The sequence below is a fragment of the Giraffa tippelskirchi genome, chromosome 9 (genome assembly GCF_054371585.1).
Source record: "Giraffa tippelskirchi isolate mGirTip1 chromosome 9, T2T-mGirTip1v1.2.pri, whole genome shotgun sequence".
Taxonomy (NCBI): Eukaryota; Metazoa; Chordata; class Mammalia; order Artiodactyla; family Giraffidae; genus Giraffa; species Giraffa tippelskirchi.
Genome location: NC_137283.1, coordinates 32,891,230 through 32,910,017, shown reverse-complemented (window position 1 = coordinate 32,910,017; position 18,788 = coordinate 32,891,230). Strand labels below are relative to the sequence as shown.

The window sequence follows — 18,788 nt, the reverse complement described above, 5'->3', positions numbered from 1 at the left end:
AAGGGATGCAGGAAGCTCAGATTTGATCCCTCGGTCAGGAAGATCCCCTTGAAGAGGAAATGGCAACCCACTCCAGTATTCTTGCCTGGAAAATCCCATGGACAGAGGAGCCTGGTGGGCTACCATACATGAGGTCACAAAAAATAATCAGACGTGACTCTGAGCAACTAAGCATGTATACACATTTCATGAAAGCAAACTTGGCCACCAAGAGGCCAGGCTGGAAATGTTTTCTTTATTGAATCGTTGATTCTGGAAAAGGTCTGCCCCTTGCATATTACTGTATTTTAAAAAATCAGTTAAAGACCAAAGAGAAGAACTGGAAAAATAACAATTTTCAACCTGCAAGTGAAATTACTGATTGAGATAACAACCGTCCTTGGACAAAACTACTAGATGAAAGGTAGTAGATAAGACTCCTAGGTGACTATTACTAAAGGTAGTAGATAAGACTACTACTAAGGGTCAGGTTGCAGAAACTGTGAAGGGAAGGCGGACTGAGACCTGGAAAGAAACAGGAATACAGGGTGGGCTCAAGGCACTTGTTCATAGTTGTATGTGATGTATAGGGCAGTCACTGTGATTGTGTTTTACAGAATCTGTGCTTTATTTGCAAAAACAGTGAGTGGGACGGAGCTTGCCACTTAGGGAAGACACCAGGAACTTGTTTTGGTCATGATACTCAAGGGATCTGAGTACTGTCTACATTTCTAGAGAGAGGTAAAGATCCCTTTATCAAGTCAACTTTGTTTACTGTGCAATAAATGCACATCTGTTCTGCTATCCCCTTCAAGAGATGAAAATAGGGGGACCCCAAATAGTGATGGGGGACATGGGAATGCGTCCACTAATTTAGACCTAATAAAACCAAAATAAGACTGTTTTTCTGATTAAAATTAGGAATGTTTTATAAATCATGCTGGTAATTTGGAGGAAGACAGCTCTCTCTAAGTATGTTTATTTTTAACATCATTACTTAACATTTGTGAAAGGAAAGATACATAAAAATTGTCGTGTCAATTAATTAAACAAAATTAGCTCTCAGAGGGGGAAAAGTTACAGAATTTTGGAGAACAGCTTTAGTCTGTGTTGACATATATCAATATTTTAAGTGTTACATTAAATATGAGCTATTTAGCCAAATTAGTCAAAATTTCTGAATCACTTTTTAGCCTCAACATGTTTAAGATTTTAACTTTATAAAACATTAAGTGCAATCTCATGGTTTGCAGCAGCATGATTTGTAAACACTTCATCTTCAAGTTGGAATTCCCTCGGTCACTACTCTGGCTCTTGCTTAGATAATACTTAATTTAAGTATTTCTGTGATAAAGCCAGTTGATGTGCTTGGTGGAAATTCCAGATTTTTATTGAGACAAATGAAACTACCATTTCATGGCACCAATGTGTACAGTTTAAACACACCTTATAGGAAAAGTGAAGAAGGCAATGGCACCCCACTCCAGTACTCTTGCCTAGAAAATCCCATGGACGGAGGGGCCTGGTAGGCTACAGTCCATGGGGTTGCTAAGAGTCGGATACGACTGAGCGACTTCACTTTCACTTTTCCCTTTCATGCACTGGAGAAGGAAATGGCAACCCACTCCAGTATTCTTGCCTGGAGAATCCCAGGGACGGCGGATTCTGGTGGGCTGCAGTCTATGGGGTCGCACAGAGTCGGACACGACTGAAGCGACTTAGCAGCAGCAGTAGCAGTGTAGGAAAAGTTGAGCTATTTCATTAATATGAATAAAATCACTCATATAATTTAATTTTAAGGAGTTCAATATTAATTTGGCTATAGTGAAAAGCCTGACTACCTATTCTATTGTTCAGAGCCTTCCACTACCAGGCCATGGCTTTTCAATACTTTTATCCACCTCCCTACAGCAAACCCTGTGAGGCAGCCCATCACTGTCTCCACACATGCCACGCTGGCTGAACTCTTTGCCCTTCTTCCTTTCCTCTATTTGTCATACTCAAAGCATCCTTCAATTCCAACTCATATCTTCCCCTAGAAATCTTCATGGATGACCCAAGTCCAAAGTCAGTGTTATCTCATAAGAATTCCTAAAGCATACACTCTTGCCATGGGTCATCTGTCATCTAATGGATATTACCTTTAAAGTTTTATTTTGTTTTCATTAAAAACTATGTGGTTAATAATGCATACAATTTGGTGAGCTTGGACATATGCATAGTATTTGGGAACTACGCAATGATAGTATCCATGTGGTAATACTATCACTACAGTCAAGATAATGTTCATACCCATCATCTCTAAAATTTCCCTGTGTCTTTGTGTGGGTGTGTGCATGTGTGTGTGGTTATACATGTGTGTGCATGTGTGTAAGAACACTTAACAGGAGGTTTACTCTCTTAAATTGTCAAGTTCACAATACTGTGTTGTTGACTGTAGGCACAATGTCAAACGTGCATGCTTAGTAGCTCAGATGTCTCCTGACTCTTTGCGACCCCAAACTCTTCTGAGGCTGGTTTATTTCTCTTTAGCATAATGCCCTCCAGGTCGATCCATGTTGTTGCAAAGGGTAGGATTTCCTTCTTTCTAAGGCTGAATAATATTCCATTGTATGTGCATGCACAATCAGTCACATCTGACTCTTTGCAACCTCGGTGACTATAGCCCGCCAGGCTCCTCTGACCATGGAATTTTCCCAGCAAGAATATTGGAGTGGATTGCCATTTCCTCCTCCAGGGGATCTTTCCTACCCAGGGATTGAATCTAAGTTTCCTGAGTCTCCTTCATTGCAGGTGGATCCTTTACCACTGAGCCACTGGAGAAGCCCTCCATTGTATGTATATACCACATTTTCATAATCTATTCTCCTGTTGATGGACATTTGGATTGTTTCCACATCTTGGCTATTATGAATAACACTGCAGTGAACCAGGGAGTGACTTTTGGCTTTTAAAGATATTGTTTCATCTCTAAGCTCCCAGAGGCAAGAGAAATCACTTTTAAAGTTGTATCCTCAGGATCTAGCATAATACTTGCATCTTACAATCATTTTCTCAAAAATTATTTGTTGTCAAGACAGTCAGGTGAATGAACAGGTCATCTAACCCAACAAGGCTGCAAGGGCCAAAAGTGATAATAAATACATAGTGATTGTGATGGTTAATTTTATATGAACTTGACTGGGTTAAGGGATGCTGGTGAAACATTATTTTTAGGAGTGTCTGTGAGGGTGTTTCTGGGAGAGATTAACATTTGATTCAGTAGACTGACTAAAGAGTGGTGCCCTCCCCAGTGTAGGCAGCCATCATCCAAACTGTTGAGTACCTGAACAGAACAGAAAGGCAAAGAAAGGACAAATTCCTTCCCTGTCTTCTTCAGCTGGGCATGAATATTCTCCTGTTCTCAGACATCAGAGCTCCTTGTTCTCAAGCATTCGGATTCTGGGACTTACACCAGCAGTTCTCAGGCCTTTGACCTAGGATTGGGAACTATATCACTGTCACTGACTCACCTAGTTCTCAGGCCTATGAACATGGACTGAATTGCCCAATAACTTTTCAAGTTCTCCAGGTTGCATACGGCATGCTGTGGGATCACTTGGCCTTTATAACTGTGTGAGCCAATGTTTATAATAAACCTCCTCTTTTGTACATCTTTTTGTGGCTTTCTTGGTGAATCAGATGGTAAAGAATCTGCCTGCAATGCAGGAGATGCAGGTTCAATCCCTGAGTCTGGAAGATACCGCAGAGAAGGGAATTGCAACCCATTCCAGTATTCTTGCCTAGAGAATCCCATGGACAGAGGAGTCTGTGGTACTACAGTCCAAGGGGTTGCAAAGAATCAGGTACAACTGAGTGACTAACATTTATATACATCTTATATACCTTATTGGTTTTCTTTCTCTGGAGAACCCTGGCTACAGTGATTTAGATTAGTTTTTCACTTATTAAATGCTAGTGCCATTCATGATTTTAAAATAAGAAAAATGAGTTAAAGATATGTACACTGGATGTCAGTGAAATGAGAATTTGAAACCAAAAGTCCAAGATTTAGATAATCTATACTGAAAAAAGATAATATAGAACAAGTGCTTTAAAAAGCAGTAATTAATCTAATATTTTGTTCATAGAACATTTCAACTGAAAAATCATTAAAGAAACTATACTTCTCACAGCCATCACGGTGTGAGAAGAATAATTTCATTTTTTAAAAAAAAATTCAAATCTACACCTGGGTGTTTCAGTGAAGTCGAGGTTTTGCTGTCATATGAGATCAGAAGCTGAACAATCATTGCCTGTGTCAATCAAGCCATCAAGATAGTCTAGGAGGTCTCAAGTGCTAGTTCAGTGCTGCAGGAGTATAATCAAGAGTGACTGTGAGTCTTCAGCTGCTCAGGGACAGGTGGATGATGCTCCAGCTACTGGGTTTTAAACCAGAGGCCAGCCAGAGTTTGGAGAGAACTAACTCAAAGGTAATACTAACAGAAGTTACACTTTCCTGAATGTTGACCATGTCTAAGGCACTGTGCTTAACATCTCAAAGGCATTATCTCACTTAAGCCCCCTAAAACCTCAATGAGGTCAAGATCATTATTATCCCCATTTACAAATGGGGCAACTGAGGCTCAGAGAAGTTAAATAACTTGCCCAAGGTCACACAGCTAGTAAGTGGCGAAACCAAACCTTGGCTCCATGCCCTGATATCTGCCCCTGAAGCCTATCCTCCTTAACCACAAATATAGACTGGACTTAGCAAATAGTAATGACGAGCTTCATTTTGGCAGCACTTGCCTGCTCACTTTGGGTTCCTGTCTTTTTTCCATTGAAATCAGCAATAATCTTGTGAACTGGGTAAGGCATGGATTGTGGTCACCTTTTGACATATTCTGGAGAAGGAAATGGCAACTCACTCCAGTACTCTTGCCTAGAAAATTCCATGGATGGAGGAACCTGGTGGGCTACAGTCCATGGGGTCGCAAAGAGTCGGACATGACTGAGCGACTTCACTTTCTTTCTTTCACTTTGACATATTCAAGAACTAGTGCTAGAAAATATGGCATAGTTTGGCAGAGGGATAGCAAGAGACTTGTTTGAGCTCAAATCACAGTTGTGTTACTTCTTGGTTATATGACCTTACAAAAAGTTGCTCAGGCTCTTCTGAGTCTGAGTTTCCTTATAGTTAAGAGGATTAAATGTGATGGTGCATGCACAAACCCAGAACACTTACTAATATCGACTGCTTAATAAATGTTAGATATTCGTAGTATTTTCCCCAATTATCTGATAGTAAGTGTAGTGTCAAATAAATAGTTTTAGTTCAATTTCATCCAATCCTTTGATTTCAGCTACTGATTATTGGACATCTAGCAGGGGACAGTATCTCAGGTCCATGTATTGTGATTACTAGTTCTATGTAAATTAATTACACTTCACTTATCCACCACTGAAACCTAGTCTTGAGTTGAGGTGAGCAGCCCATGTCATTAACATCTCATGGGTGTTAATGCCTCTGGGTGCCATTCACTATTGCCATTTACAATACGCTTCTTCCTTTTTTTGTTTTGTTTTTCTCTCTACCACTGACCTCTTCTTAGATAATGTGGAACTTTCCACACTCTCTCCTTCCCTTTCCTTTGGATTCTATGACTTAGGGCACCGCTCACACTCAGAAGTCCACAGTGCATTGCTCTGCCCTGTTCACAGCCCCTAAAACAAGAGACTAGTGACCCTAGTAATTTCCATTTCAAGGAGTGCAGCTTTTTGAAAGCTCCACAATAAAAGAGGCGGTAAGATGGCCATCCAAGTGAGAATGGGAGCAGACTGCAACTAAGAAATGAGTCAGAGCCAGCACACAGTCTCCCACCTGATATGAGCCACGAAACACAGCATTTAAAAACCATTGCTGAGATGTATAACTGGGCTGTTCAGTGGCCTCCTTCTGGCTAACAGGCTTTCACTTGAGTGCTCTGGTTCGTGCAAGTTTGTTTAAGATGAATAATTCATAAAGGGTCCCTAGCACCACCCCTGAATAACTTTTCACTCCCCACCTGCTCTCAAGCATTTGATGGACTGATTGCATGTCACAGGAAGATCACTCTTGAAATCTGTCATTATCACACATTATGGCCAAGGATGGGCCACTAGCTACTCAGCTTTTCATTCCCTCTACTCCTTGGCCGTCCCCTTCAGACGTCTGTAGAAGTATGTTTTCTTGGAAGATTCTTACCACCTGTGTGGAGTTTTAAACAGAGTTGAAGACAAGGAGAGTGTCTCTGCATCAACCACATTTCCATTCACCATCATCACATCAGGAAGCAGGAACTAACTTCCCCTGACTCCTTGTTTATTGCATTAAAAAAGGGAGAGGGAGATTAGAAAGGTAGAGTGTAAGTTTGGCACTACTTCTAAGTCCTTTTGAGTTGAAATGAGCAAGAAAACAATCTCCTTGGAATCTAGGAGGTTGTCTCAGATTATTTGTCACTCCCGATGCCCGAGGATGACATAATGGTCAATTTAGAGGTGATTTATGGTGCTCCTGGTAAGACTGATAAGCAGTAGCTGCACAGTAGGGGTTATTTGAGGGAGGCATTTTTAGTGTTCTAACCTGCCCCAAATATCCTTTTCTTCGCACACTTTGATGATTTTTTTTTTCCAGTATGACAATATGAGACCCTCTAAAACAATCTGTCAAAGTAGGCTGGAAGACAAACATAACTCATAACTTCATACCCAGAAAAACTTTATGTTATGGGTCAGCCAACAGCCATTACCACTAATGGTTCCCTGACTACAGTAGTTTTGCAACTAGTCATTATATTTCAACCTAAATACAGCCCAGATGTGTAAAGAGTAGGCGGTAGCAATAAGATGGTCATATTAGCTATTGCTTACAATCAATGTTCATTTAGGAAGCTCAACAGACTGTGCATCTATACTGTTCCTTTCAATAACTCCAAATGGTCAATTCTCTTATTATTTCCATTTCACTCCAGTATCCTCATCTATAAGAAAATCTAAAATATAGTAGCAGTAGCAGAAATAACATATCAATTAAAACAATAACAGTGATCACTTTTTACTAAGGATTTATGAGGGGATGCACACTGAGACAGATCTCTCATTTCTCAACTCATTATTTCTTTAACCTTGACAACCCTGAGGTAAGTGTTATCATTATCTTTATTTTTCAGACAAGAAGGTGGGGCGCTGGGGAGGTCAGGCACCGTGCTGAAGAGTTAAGCTAGTTAAGTTGAAGAAAGGACCTGAACGCTGGTCTGAAAGACCTTGTTGATTAAACCAGACACTTTGCTCTCGAGAAAAACTCATCAAAGAGTTGATGGCAGAAACAGCAAAGAAGATGCCACATCAAATGCATATTTTAGTTACTAAAAAAACATGACTGCTGATTAAATCCACTAAAATCCAAGGAGTTGTCAATGTGAGTAGTTTAGTAGTTTGGCTACCCCATGGTCAGCACTCAAGTTAAGGGCAGTTTGACCTTTGCAGAAAGGTGGGGGTTGGCACCTGGGACGGGCCTCAGTCTTAAAGGGTCACGCACTGGGTGCTGATTTTGCCCTTTAAGAGAATTTTGTTGGCCCAAGTAGAGTGAACTATGCCTTTTCTGTGTTGGACAAAAGACATTTTATTCTGGCTGGTTTGACTGCTTTCCTTCTTGGAAAGCTGCCACTTCTTAACTAGTTGTTAATGACCAATCACTGTACCTAGAAACCTCTGTATATATGACCTCCATTAAGCCCCAAGACGACGGAGAAGGCAATGGCACCCCACTCCAGTACTCTTGCCTGGAAAATCCCATGGGTGGAGGAGCCTGGTAGGCTGCAGACCCATGGGGTCGCTAGGAGTCGGACACGACTGAGCGACTTCACTTTCACTTTTCCCTTTCATGCACTGGAGAAGGAAATGGCAACCCACTCCAGTATTCTTGCCTGGAGAATCCCAGGGATGGCGGAGCCTGGTGGGCTGCCGTCTATGGGGTCGCACAGAGTCGGACACGACTGAAGCGACTTAGCAGCAGCAGCAGCAGCAAGCTCCAAGACAGCTCGATGAGACAGATTTTATTACTCCCACATTTACCTATCTTTCAGGCCCCTCACCTGTTTTTCTACAGATTTTCAAAGGTTATAGAGGAAACTTTAAAAATTCTATTGCTTGCATGAGCTGAATGAACACAGACTCTTTATTGCTCTCAGCCTCCCAGATGAGGTGGGGCTCTTGGAAAGGGTTCACTGAGCACAGGCTGGTACCGAGAATAACTAGGTAAGTAGCAGAGCTTCATTAGACTCTTCTTTTGACCAGTACTAAAGCCAAGAGTTGCTTTCACTGAATGAAATCACTTAGAGAACACTTGAAAACTGAATTTGGTCAATCCCGTTTGGGGGTATGGCCCCTATCTCAACCTTTCCTGATACAGTTTGATCTTTTTTCAGAATGCAGTGAGGACTTTGGGGATGTGAGCCCTGATTTAAATGTCAGGTCAGTCCATGAAACCCTCTTACCCCCCTCATCCTCTTATTTTCAATTTCCTCATCTATGAAATGAGACTTACAGTCATGACAACAGACTTTTTTTTGAGTGCTTATTAGGTGCTAGATACTAGCCTAAATGCTTTACATTTATTATCTCATTTAAATGTCACAACCATCTAATGAAGGAGGAACTATTACTAGCCTGTATCATAAATGAAGAGACAGCAGTATGGTAATGAAATCACTAAGTCGACACAGCTAAAGAGATGTAGGATTGGGATTCCAAACCCAGTGGACTGAATCCAAAGTTGAACTCATGCCCACTACCCCTGGGGTCCTCCAACCTGAGTGTGCATCACAATCACATGAAGAACAGAGGTCCAGGTAACTGTACAGTGACCAGCCCACAGTTCTGCACCCAGGGTCAGTGCTATAGATGTGATGATGGCAATGGAGTTGAGAGTTTGTAACGAAGGACAGCAGTATATCAGAGTCACAGAAGTAAATGTGAATTCAATTCAGAAAAGCAGACAGGTTAGTATTTAAAGTGGTGGCTTGCCTAATGCACAGAAATAGACCTGAATGAGTTTCTCTTACTTACCAGTAAACTTGGGCTGAAATATATATATATTCATGAATCTGTTGCTCTAGAATATTTTATACTGAAAAAGCAAATCTTGTCTATGCCCAATGGCCTCATATACAGAGCAGGCTTATTTTTGCCTTGAGGCAGAAATACGATTTTTGACACTAAGTTTCAACACTAATAACTGGGATATTAATCTAATTCTATTGGGATAGCCTTTCAATGGAAATAGGGCCAGTGACAGATCATGTGTGAATTATGAGCATCTATGTACATTTCTATAAAGATCCCCCCACTTCATCTTACTTGCAGACTAAAAAGCATATTTCCAACAAGAACACTTCCTACAGCTATGACTTGTATTAATATTATTCCAGCTTTCATGCACTGAGTACTTACTATGCACCAGGCATTATCTTAAGCACTTATATCTCATCTAATGCTAAGTATAACCATAAGAAGTAGTTACTGTGACGATAAACCCTCAGTTCATAAATCAGAAAATTGAGGCAGAGAGAAGTTAACACATACAGATAATAAACGTCAGAACTTGAATGTGACTGAGGCTGAAAGTCTCTGGAACTCATTGTTTCTACCATTTCACTGACTCCCCAAAATTTCCATTGCCCTCTTGATTAGAAATGCTATATTTTAATGAGAAAAGTTATGTGGACAGTGGATTTAGTAACAATGACAACAATGATAGATAACATTTATTGTACTCCTATACCCCTCCTGATGTGCCAGGCAGTTTATCAATTAATACTTTATCAAATTAATAATCCTATCTTACAGAGGAGGAATAAAAGGTTTTCAGAGATTAAATAGCTAAAAATTGGCAGAGCTGGCACTCAAATTCAGGTCTCCTTGAAGTAGAAAATAATTAACACAGAAAGCTTAGCTCCTAAGGTCACCCGCTGTGGGCCAGCGTTCCTGTCCTGTCTACACGGTACTACACACTGGAAATGGAATTGTTGAGGATGCAATGAGAAGCGATGTACAGACTTCACTCCTTTTTCCGAGTGAAGGCACTTTAGAAAAAAAATTTTTTCAGCTTGCTGATCATAAGAACATTTTTCAGTTGAATGACTTTTGGTGTGGTATTAATGAATAGGGGCATTTTTGTGCTGCATACTCTATGCACAAACTTGCCCTCTTGGAACCAGACAGTATTTTTTCAAATGTCCAAATAAGTGATGACCAAATGCAGAAAATCATAGTTTGCTAATTAAAAATTCTTTTTTCTTATCCTTCTCTGCTTCCAAGCTTGTGTAATACTCCTTTGGGGGTATGCCCAGGCCTCAGGCCTCTTCTTTGAGCCCCCCAGAGGCATACAATCCAGCAAGTTATGTGTTATCACCCCATCCCCCAACCCAGTCCACTCAATACCTCTGATGACATATGACTCAAGGTGAACTAATCAGGGCTCTCTCCCTGGAATTCTGAATTGACTTTATGGTAGAACAGACAATAGGAAAACTCAAAAGTTTTGTTCATTGATACAGTGGGGTGGGACAAGCTACTCTACAGAAAGAGAAGCAGCAGCTGTAAATGAAGTAAAAATAAGAGAACTTGCAGCCCCAGGGGAAGAGCAAGACAGCTGTTCACTCCCTAGTTCCAATCTGTCCCTTTGCCTCAGGTGCATTTCTGGTCTTGAGAGACACCACAGGGTCTTTAGAATAAAGCCCCTCACCCATCCTTTCAAAAATGTAATCTAGCTTAAGTGGTTTTTGTACTACTTAGAACGAAAGGGGCCCTGACTTGGACATAATCTAAATAAATTTATGGGCAATTAGTTCCAAATTAAAGCAAGCAGAATTCCCTAACATTTGCTTAAGGGTCAAACTGTGTCATTGCTCTTTTTCCTATGTAAGAGGATCTTGTTTAAGTTACAGCGCCTGGTTTTTGTAACATAAAAAGCTGAACAAAGACTCCTGGTTTGGGATTCCCCAGATCTAGACCCTGAGACATGGATTTGAGTGCAAGTTATTTTCCTGAGAGGCGATTCTAGGAACCACCGTAGAGGATGTGGAAGTGAGACAGGGAAGGGACAGAAGACAATAAAGGGTATGTTGTCACACTGTTATCAGCCTGGGGAAGTGAAGCTACTAACCCTCTGGGAAAACTCTGGGGGTCAGTGTAGACTCTATAATTCAGGGTCATCCCACCTGAGGATGCAGTGTTGGGGTATCCGTACATCAACTCCCATCAGCAACTCATTGAGGACTTCTGGGAGGGAGAATGCATTCCCAGCCTGCTGTGTGGTGGGCAGAGAAATCCCAAAGGGGAAGAAAAGCGGGTGCAAGGAGTGGGAAGACTTGGAGGTAAGTGTGCAAGGTGTACAAGCAAGTGAATATGGGTGGGACACCTGCAGCATCTACTGCTGGCTCCTGTGGAAAAATTACACAGCTAGGAAAGATTTTAAAGTATATGCTCAGTAATTAGTTTGTTCTCATTGACTTACTGGAGGAGAATGATGAAGGATGACTACAATTTGGTATGGTTTTCAACATTTTGTTCCCTGACAGCTGTTTGCAAAGAATGATTTTTCCATTAACAACTGGGACTGGGCAAGAGATGTGGGCTGTGAGGTCCCATTTGTATGGGCTCTGATGATAACATTTCAGACTCACACTTGGGCCAGAGCAAATCTTTCCAAGTGTCTACCTGCTTCACCACCCCAGCTGATGGAAGGGCGATCAATTGAGGAATCAATCCCCAAAGATGGTAAAAATGTTTATTCAAAGAGGTCACAGATAAGGCTGCAAATCTTGCTCTGTATATAGACCGAGTTGTTGCTGTTTAGTCACTAAGTCTAAACAACAACATATTCAACTAAGTCATCTTCAGCTCTTTTGTGACCCTATGGACTGTAGCCCACCAGGGCCCTCTGTCCATAGAATTCTCCAGGGAAGAATACTGCAGTGGGGAGCCATTCCCTTCTCCAGAGGATCTTCCCGACCCAGGGATTGAACCCAAGTCTTCTGCATCTCCTTCACTGGCAGGCAGATTCTTTACCACTAAGTCACCAGGAAGCCCATATACAATGAGTAGTAGAGGATTTAGGAGGCTAGTGGTTGAAGGCAATAGTTGAAAGCCCAGGAAAGGCACTTATTCTTTCCTAAATTTCCCCTTAAGGAAACATTGCAAAAAGTTCCTTACTTGGTACTTAAGGGGCTAAATAAGAAGGGGAAAGGGAGCATGCAGGGCTCAGTAATCATTGAGGACAAAGGTAGAGGAGTCTAATATAGACTGTATTTATCTTCTGAGCTGAACTGAGTCATCAGGAGGTGTCAGACTGCCCGGGAGAGTTGATACTCCTTGCTTTTCTCTGTTGCTCTGCGTCCTTACCTCCTTTCAAATTCCATCAAAGTCCCTTCTCTTCAGATCCCCTAGCCTCCCTGCCCTGAATTCTGGTCTCTGGTGGTTCTTATTGTGTGTGTGCTCACATAGCATCTGAGCTGAATATTGTTCTCCATGTGGATTTTCCTATGTGTATACCTAGTCTCTCTGCTTGTGAACAGTTTGAGCAGTGGTGAAAGTTGCACAGGTTGAGGTATGGAAGAGAGAATGAAACAATGCATTATTTTTTTACCCACATTTCTCACTGTCTGTGGCTCAGTATTCTACAACAATAGCATTGTAGTCAGTGCGGATCTGAAGTCAGACTGCCTAGACTTGCATGTCACTTCTGCCCGTGATGCATATAGCTGTTTGTTGTATAACCTATCTGGGCCTCACTGCTTCGTGCAGCTTGTGGTCAGTAAGTATTTGCTGAATGGATAGAAGAATGAGTAACAGAATGAATGAAGTGGAATATGATGTCCCCTAAATGCTGAGAGTTCAAGAAGTAGGCCTACCTGTAACATCTGTGGGGCCTGGAACAGGAGAACAATTGAAGGCTCTCAGAATGACTCTATTCCACACTGTTAGTGGGACCTTTCAAAAGGAGTTCAGACACCCCAGGCCATATGTCCAAGCCCTGCTCTCATCTTCAGTAAACAGCAACCCCTAGACTACCAGCTAGGCCTAGAGGCATGTGGAAAGACCACATGCCTCTTTTCCTAGACCTGGAAAAGAGGACCAAGAGAGGCCTGAAATGAGAGTGGACCAGAGGCGCATTCAGAGTGGGGGTCAGAGCAGTGCCCTGTAAACAGGTGCCTTCACTTTGCAAACATTAATCAGACTACACTCTTAGAATTAGTGCACTTTTTCCTCTGCTTGTTCTACTTAGACAAAATTTTAATGAAAGGTAAACAGGCATATAGACAGGAAAAGCAAATTGAAAATATTAACAATAGTGCAACCTAAGTCTTTAATGTAAACACCATCTTGTCTTTCAATTTCTATATGTGCCTGGATTTTTTAACAATAAAAAATTAGAAAAGTTACAACAGTGATACACACTCTAAAGGCAAGGTCAGCAGTGCTACAAGACCTCATAATGGGGGATAGACTGAGGCAAGAAGTTAGGACACAGCCATGACATATGGAAATGTAATGTGCACTAGGAAAAGGCTCTGTCTCCAGCGTATTTGCCCTGTGGACTTGCCGTGTCAAGAGTAAACGTAAGAATTAGGAAAAGGGAAGCCTTCTATCAGGGAGACCAGCTCATACCAGGGACCAGGATTGGGAAGGAGACACCCTAACAAATTCTATCATCGTAAACAGTGTCATCTGGGAAAGAACTTGATGAGAAATTAATTAGGTGAGGAGGAGGAGAAGGAACTTCCCAAGCAAAGGGACCAGCACAGAGCGAGGTCCTGAGGTGGGAGTGATCACCATCAGGGACTCTCTGCTCTCAAAACTTGCCGGAGCTTGGTGTGGAAAGACAGGCAGGGAGTAGAAGAAGAGCTGTGAAATGGAACCACTGTAACTATCCAGTGCCAGGGAGACATGAGAAATCCCTAACCCTAATGGGATCTGCCGTTGGCTAACCTTGATCTGGAGTTTAACCTGTTTAAGCCTCAGCTTCCTCATCTGTAAAGCAAACCATCTTATTTTATAGGATTAAATGAGATTTTGCAAGCACAGTATTTAGTAAGTGCTCATGTCATTTCTTCTTCACCTTTATCTCTTTCTAGCATTTACCATCATTATCATCATCACTATCACCACCATCGTGTCATAGCAGCTGAAACAGCCCAGAAGAGGCACCAGGTAGTCATGTAAGCACTTCCTCCGTACTAACTCATTTAATCCTCACAACTGCCTTTTATGATATAGGTTCTATTACTGCCCCCATTTTACAGATGAGGATATTGAGGCATGTGAAGTAATTTGACTAAGAGCACACAAAAAAGTAGCTGTGTCGGCATTTTACTAGGCAGACAGCCTTTAAAATCTGCATGTATAAACCCTGGGCAGCATTGCTTCCTTCACAAATAAACAAGAGGGAATAATGCAGGTGTTTCAGAGGCCCGATACCCCCAAACTATCCACTCTACATCCCACTAGCTCTAAGATGCAGTCTTGGGGCACAAAATGCCACCACATTTCTAACTAAGTTTGCTATGAACACTTTTCTATTTATCCAAATCCCAGGAGCTAAGATGCTGCTTTGGATCTTTTTCTATCCATCCCAACAATTTCCTCAACCTTGAAGCAAACCAGAGCTGGGAGAAAAATGAAATCCGCTCTTTGGAGCGACAGTATCAATTTTTAACCACCTTTGTCACTGAGAGGTAGAGTTGCAAAGCCTGGGAAATGTGGATCGGTCATGGACTCCTCATATGACACGGGGTTATGAAATCAGTTCAGGGTTTCAAAAAGTGAACCAAACTTTTTTTTTTCTTTTTTCCTTCCAATTTGAAGGAGCCATTCAATGCATCTCACTGCCGGAGGCCAAATGAAACTGAAATATGTTCTTAATTCTGGGCTCTTTCAAATAAGGGACCAGTTGAAGATAGAAAAATATTACTACCTAATTCAAAAGAAAAATTTTAATGTAAAAAATTATAAACTAGGAGATATGACAAACAGATGGGGAAACAAAGGAAACAGTGACAGACTTTATCTTCTTGGTCTCCAAAATCACTGTGGATGTTGACTGCAGCCATGAAATTAAAAGAGCTTGTTCCTTGGAAGAAAAGCAATGACAAATCTAGACAGCATATTAAAAAGCAGAGACATTACTTTGACTACAGAGATCTGTATAGTCAAAGCTGTGGTTTTTCCAGTAGTCATGTATGGACATGAAAGCTGGACAATAAAAAAGGCTGAGCACCAAAGAATTGATGTCTTCGAACTGTGTTGCTGGAGAAGACTCTTTAAAGTCTCTTACACAGTCAGGAGATCAAACCAGTCAGCCTTAAAGGAAGTCAACTCTGAATATTCACTGGAAGGACTGATGCTAAAGCTGAAGCTCCAATTCTTTGGCCACCTGATGCAAAGAGCCAACCTGCAGAAAAAGGCCCTGATGGTGGGAAAGATTGAAGGCAGGAAGAGAAGGGGATGACAGAGGATGAGATGGTTGGATGTCATCACCGACTCAACGGACATGCGTTTGAGCAAACTCCGGGAGATGGTGAAAGACAGGGAAGCCTGGCATGATACAATCCATGGGGTTGCAAAGATTCAGACATGACTGAGTGACTGAACAACAACCACCCCATCTGATATTGGCTGAAGGCTGCTTCTAGAACTAGTAATGCTCAAGCATTTCAAATTTGCCAAGGGTACTCCCTTAACCAAGCAGGGAAAAGAGATTTGCAGGTATTTGAAGTAAGCAGCTTTCCATAGGTAAGGTGCATACTGAGAAGTTCAGCGAATACTGGGGAGAGGAGGAATGATAAGATTCTCTACCCTGAGAACTAGGTTGTGAATGGACCCTTTTAAGTTAGTGGCTCAGTGAGGCTAGCCTTGGAGGATGGAGGTATTTGGATTCAGAAAGGCTGGTAAATCATAAAAAAAAAACAACTTGGCCTCAGAGAGGGCCAGCCAGTAGCTGGCAGCATGGAGAAAAAGCAAATTGAGTTAAGTGGAAATGACATCTTGTTTACCTAGTTATCCACTCTGATAGCCACCTACAGGTCCTTTGCAGAATCATTCAGGGACCACTGGCCTTGACCTTTGTTCTTAGGTTGCTGCTACTTGTTTGTGAATGTTGCTCCAGACTTCATCTGGAATGTGTGCCTGTGCATGTGCACTGTTTGGGGGAGAGAGAGGCAAAATGGGCACTTTGGGGCCCCACAGGGAGTTCAAGACACAGCCCACCAATAGACAGTAACTAAGTAGAGCTGAAAGATCGAAGTCAGCCAAGCTGTCCTCTCATTTCAATGTGGCAGTCTTCCCAGCTCAGGTCTTTGGTGGCAAATCAAATATTCTATTACATTATTTTCCAATTTCAGGCATTTCCCCAGCTGGACTCTCAACTGGCATATTTTCGAAAAGTTCAGAAACAATGTCCTGCTTGCCATCTGCCTCGATGGCCGGACATATTGGACACTGACTCTGGGACCAAACATGTGTGGTCCAAGGACACCATCCTGCCACTGGCTTATGGCACCTGAGCGATAGTGGAAACACAAAACTTCTGACAGCGTGACTGCAGGCCAACACGCCCTCCAGCCTTGCTGGTATTTATTTAGCATGTGTTAGGTGAACATAGATTAGATCTAACCTCAAAAGTTCAGTCTCCCATTCTCCAATGAGTAATAATGAGTTTGACCTTTCCCGATATGGTTATACAGCATCTTTAAGATACCAAAGGCACTTATGTGCAATGTTGTAGCACCAATTTGACGTGACTAGGTGTGCTGTCAACAACTGGACCTTGAATCCTAAGCAGGTGGTTTGAGATGCTGTGTCTCCAGCTCTCCTGTGAATCACTGCCTACATTTTAGGCTACCACATCTAAGGATAATTCATGTTCTTTAAAGGGAGCAAAGAGGAAAGGGCACAGCTGGAGCTGGAACTCTGCAGCTGTCTTAAGAGCTGGCCAGGAATAGCTGAAAGGAACTTGAGCCAAAAATTCTACACCCGTTAGCCAGTGTGATGAAAAGCGATTAGCATTTAGTACAACCATGGCAACCTCTAAATTCAAACAAGTCCCTGCCCCCAGCTCCCTGTAAACTTGCTCAGCTCCAGCTCTTCCTGATGTTGATGTCACTAACTGGTGACACCACTCATTTCCCTGAGTTCCCCACCTCTACTTCCTCCAGTCCCTGGAACTGACCCTGGAGGGATGGATCCGTGTCTGCAGCTGTATGAAAGCCAGTGCATATGAGAAAGGAGAGAGGCATGGAATGGTTGAAGACGGAGTTTTAGCTGATCACCTTGAATCTTGAGGACACTTGGGGCACTGTGGACCTCTACTGGCCTGGGGATTTTGTGACAGAGGCAGTGCTCCTTTGGACAGATCAGTTGTCTTGAAAGGAAGTGTTTGTGTGTTAGTTGACATCACACCAGTGCTGTTTTTACCCTGATGAACAAGGCATGGGTATTCATCACTGAACCTAGGCATCCTGGAGTAAAAAGTCTGGTCTATCCTCCTTCTTAACAAAGGAACAACCGTTACCACAACCAGGAGGCGGTGAGCCACCACAGCTGCTTTAGCCAAGGGCAGCAGGCTCAGCTGGCTTCAGGGGCAAGGAAGGTTAAGATCAATGAGTGAAAAGGAACTGACTCTAGAGTAACAGGGAGAAGTAGGGTCTAAGGAAAACTGAAAAGCATGCATGTCATGGAATGGGAGGAGAAATATCACCAATTACTGAAATGCAGAATGGTGGGTACTCTGTGTGTGTGTGTGAGAGAGACAGAGCGAGAGAGAGAGGGAAGGAGAGACAGGCAGAGAGACAGAGAGAAGAAAAAAAAAAACAAAACGCACAATCACCTCAAAAAATTTTTAGAAACACCAGACTTAAAGAAAACACTGAATTGGGCAAGTCATATCCATCCATATATAAGTGACGGTACACAAGCCAATCTGTTTACAGCCCTGGCTTAAGTAGATAACAGAGATCTCATTTCACAAAGCAACCTATTGCATATAACAGCTTTTTTCATGTATTCATCTCTTTATAAATATCTTGTATTCATTAACCTTTTTAACTCATTGAAAAATCTGTATTAAGCACTTCCTATGATCTAGGGAGTGACAGCTGGACCATAAAGAAGGCAGAATGCTGAAGAATTGATGCTTTCAAACTGTGGTGCTAGAGAAGACTCTTCAGAGTCCCTTGGACAGCAAGGAGATCAAACCAGTCAATCCTAAAGGAAATCAACCCTGAATACTCACTAGAAGGACTGATGTTGAGGGTGAAGCTCCAATACTTTGGCTACCTGATGCAAAGAGCCGATTCATTGGAAAATACCTGATGCTGGGAAAAATAAAAGGCAGAAGGAGAAGAGGGCGACAGAGCATGAGATTGTTGGATGGCATCAATTCAATGGACAAGAACTTGGACAAACTCAGGGAGATGGAAATGGACAGGGAAGCCTGGCATGCTGAAGTCCACAGAGTTGCGAAGAGTCTGACATGACTGAGCAACTGAACAACAACAATGCTCCAGGGACAGTCTTCTCAGCCAATGGTTACAAGCAATCCCTGAAAGTACACCAGGGACTAAGACAAGCTTTCTCATGGAGAGTTCACTGTACCTACCAGAGGATAACTTCCCTGTCCTGAAAGTATTCTCTGTCTAGTCCCAATAGCCCTTTTTCTCCAATCATTCCTAAACTATTAGGGTTTTCTTTGCTTTTCAAGCATGTTAATATCCTTCTACATGGGAAATTAG

General features: G+C 42.1%; 1 protein-coding gene and 1 long non-coding RNA gene across 8 annotated transcripts in view; one reads left to right on the top strand and one right to left on the bottom strand.

Moving 5' to 3' along the window:
• Positions 1–18,788, bottom strand: part of SUCLG2 (succinate-CoA ligase GDP-forming subunit beta) — a 626,520-nt gene that overhangs the window by 202,196 nt on the left and 405,536 nt on the right. The window lies entirely within an intron of this gene.
• Positions 8,867–17,873, top strand: LOC145520940 (uncharacterized). Its single transcript, XR_014064935.1, has 5 exons — positions 8,867–8,999; positions 11,005–11,118; positions 14,136–14,219; positions 14,596–14,735; positions 14,866–17,873. It is a non-coding gene; the product is annotated as an uncharacterized LOC145520940 (long non-coding RNA).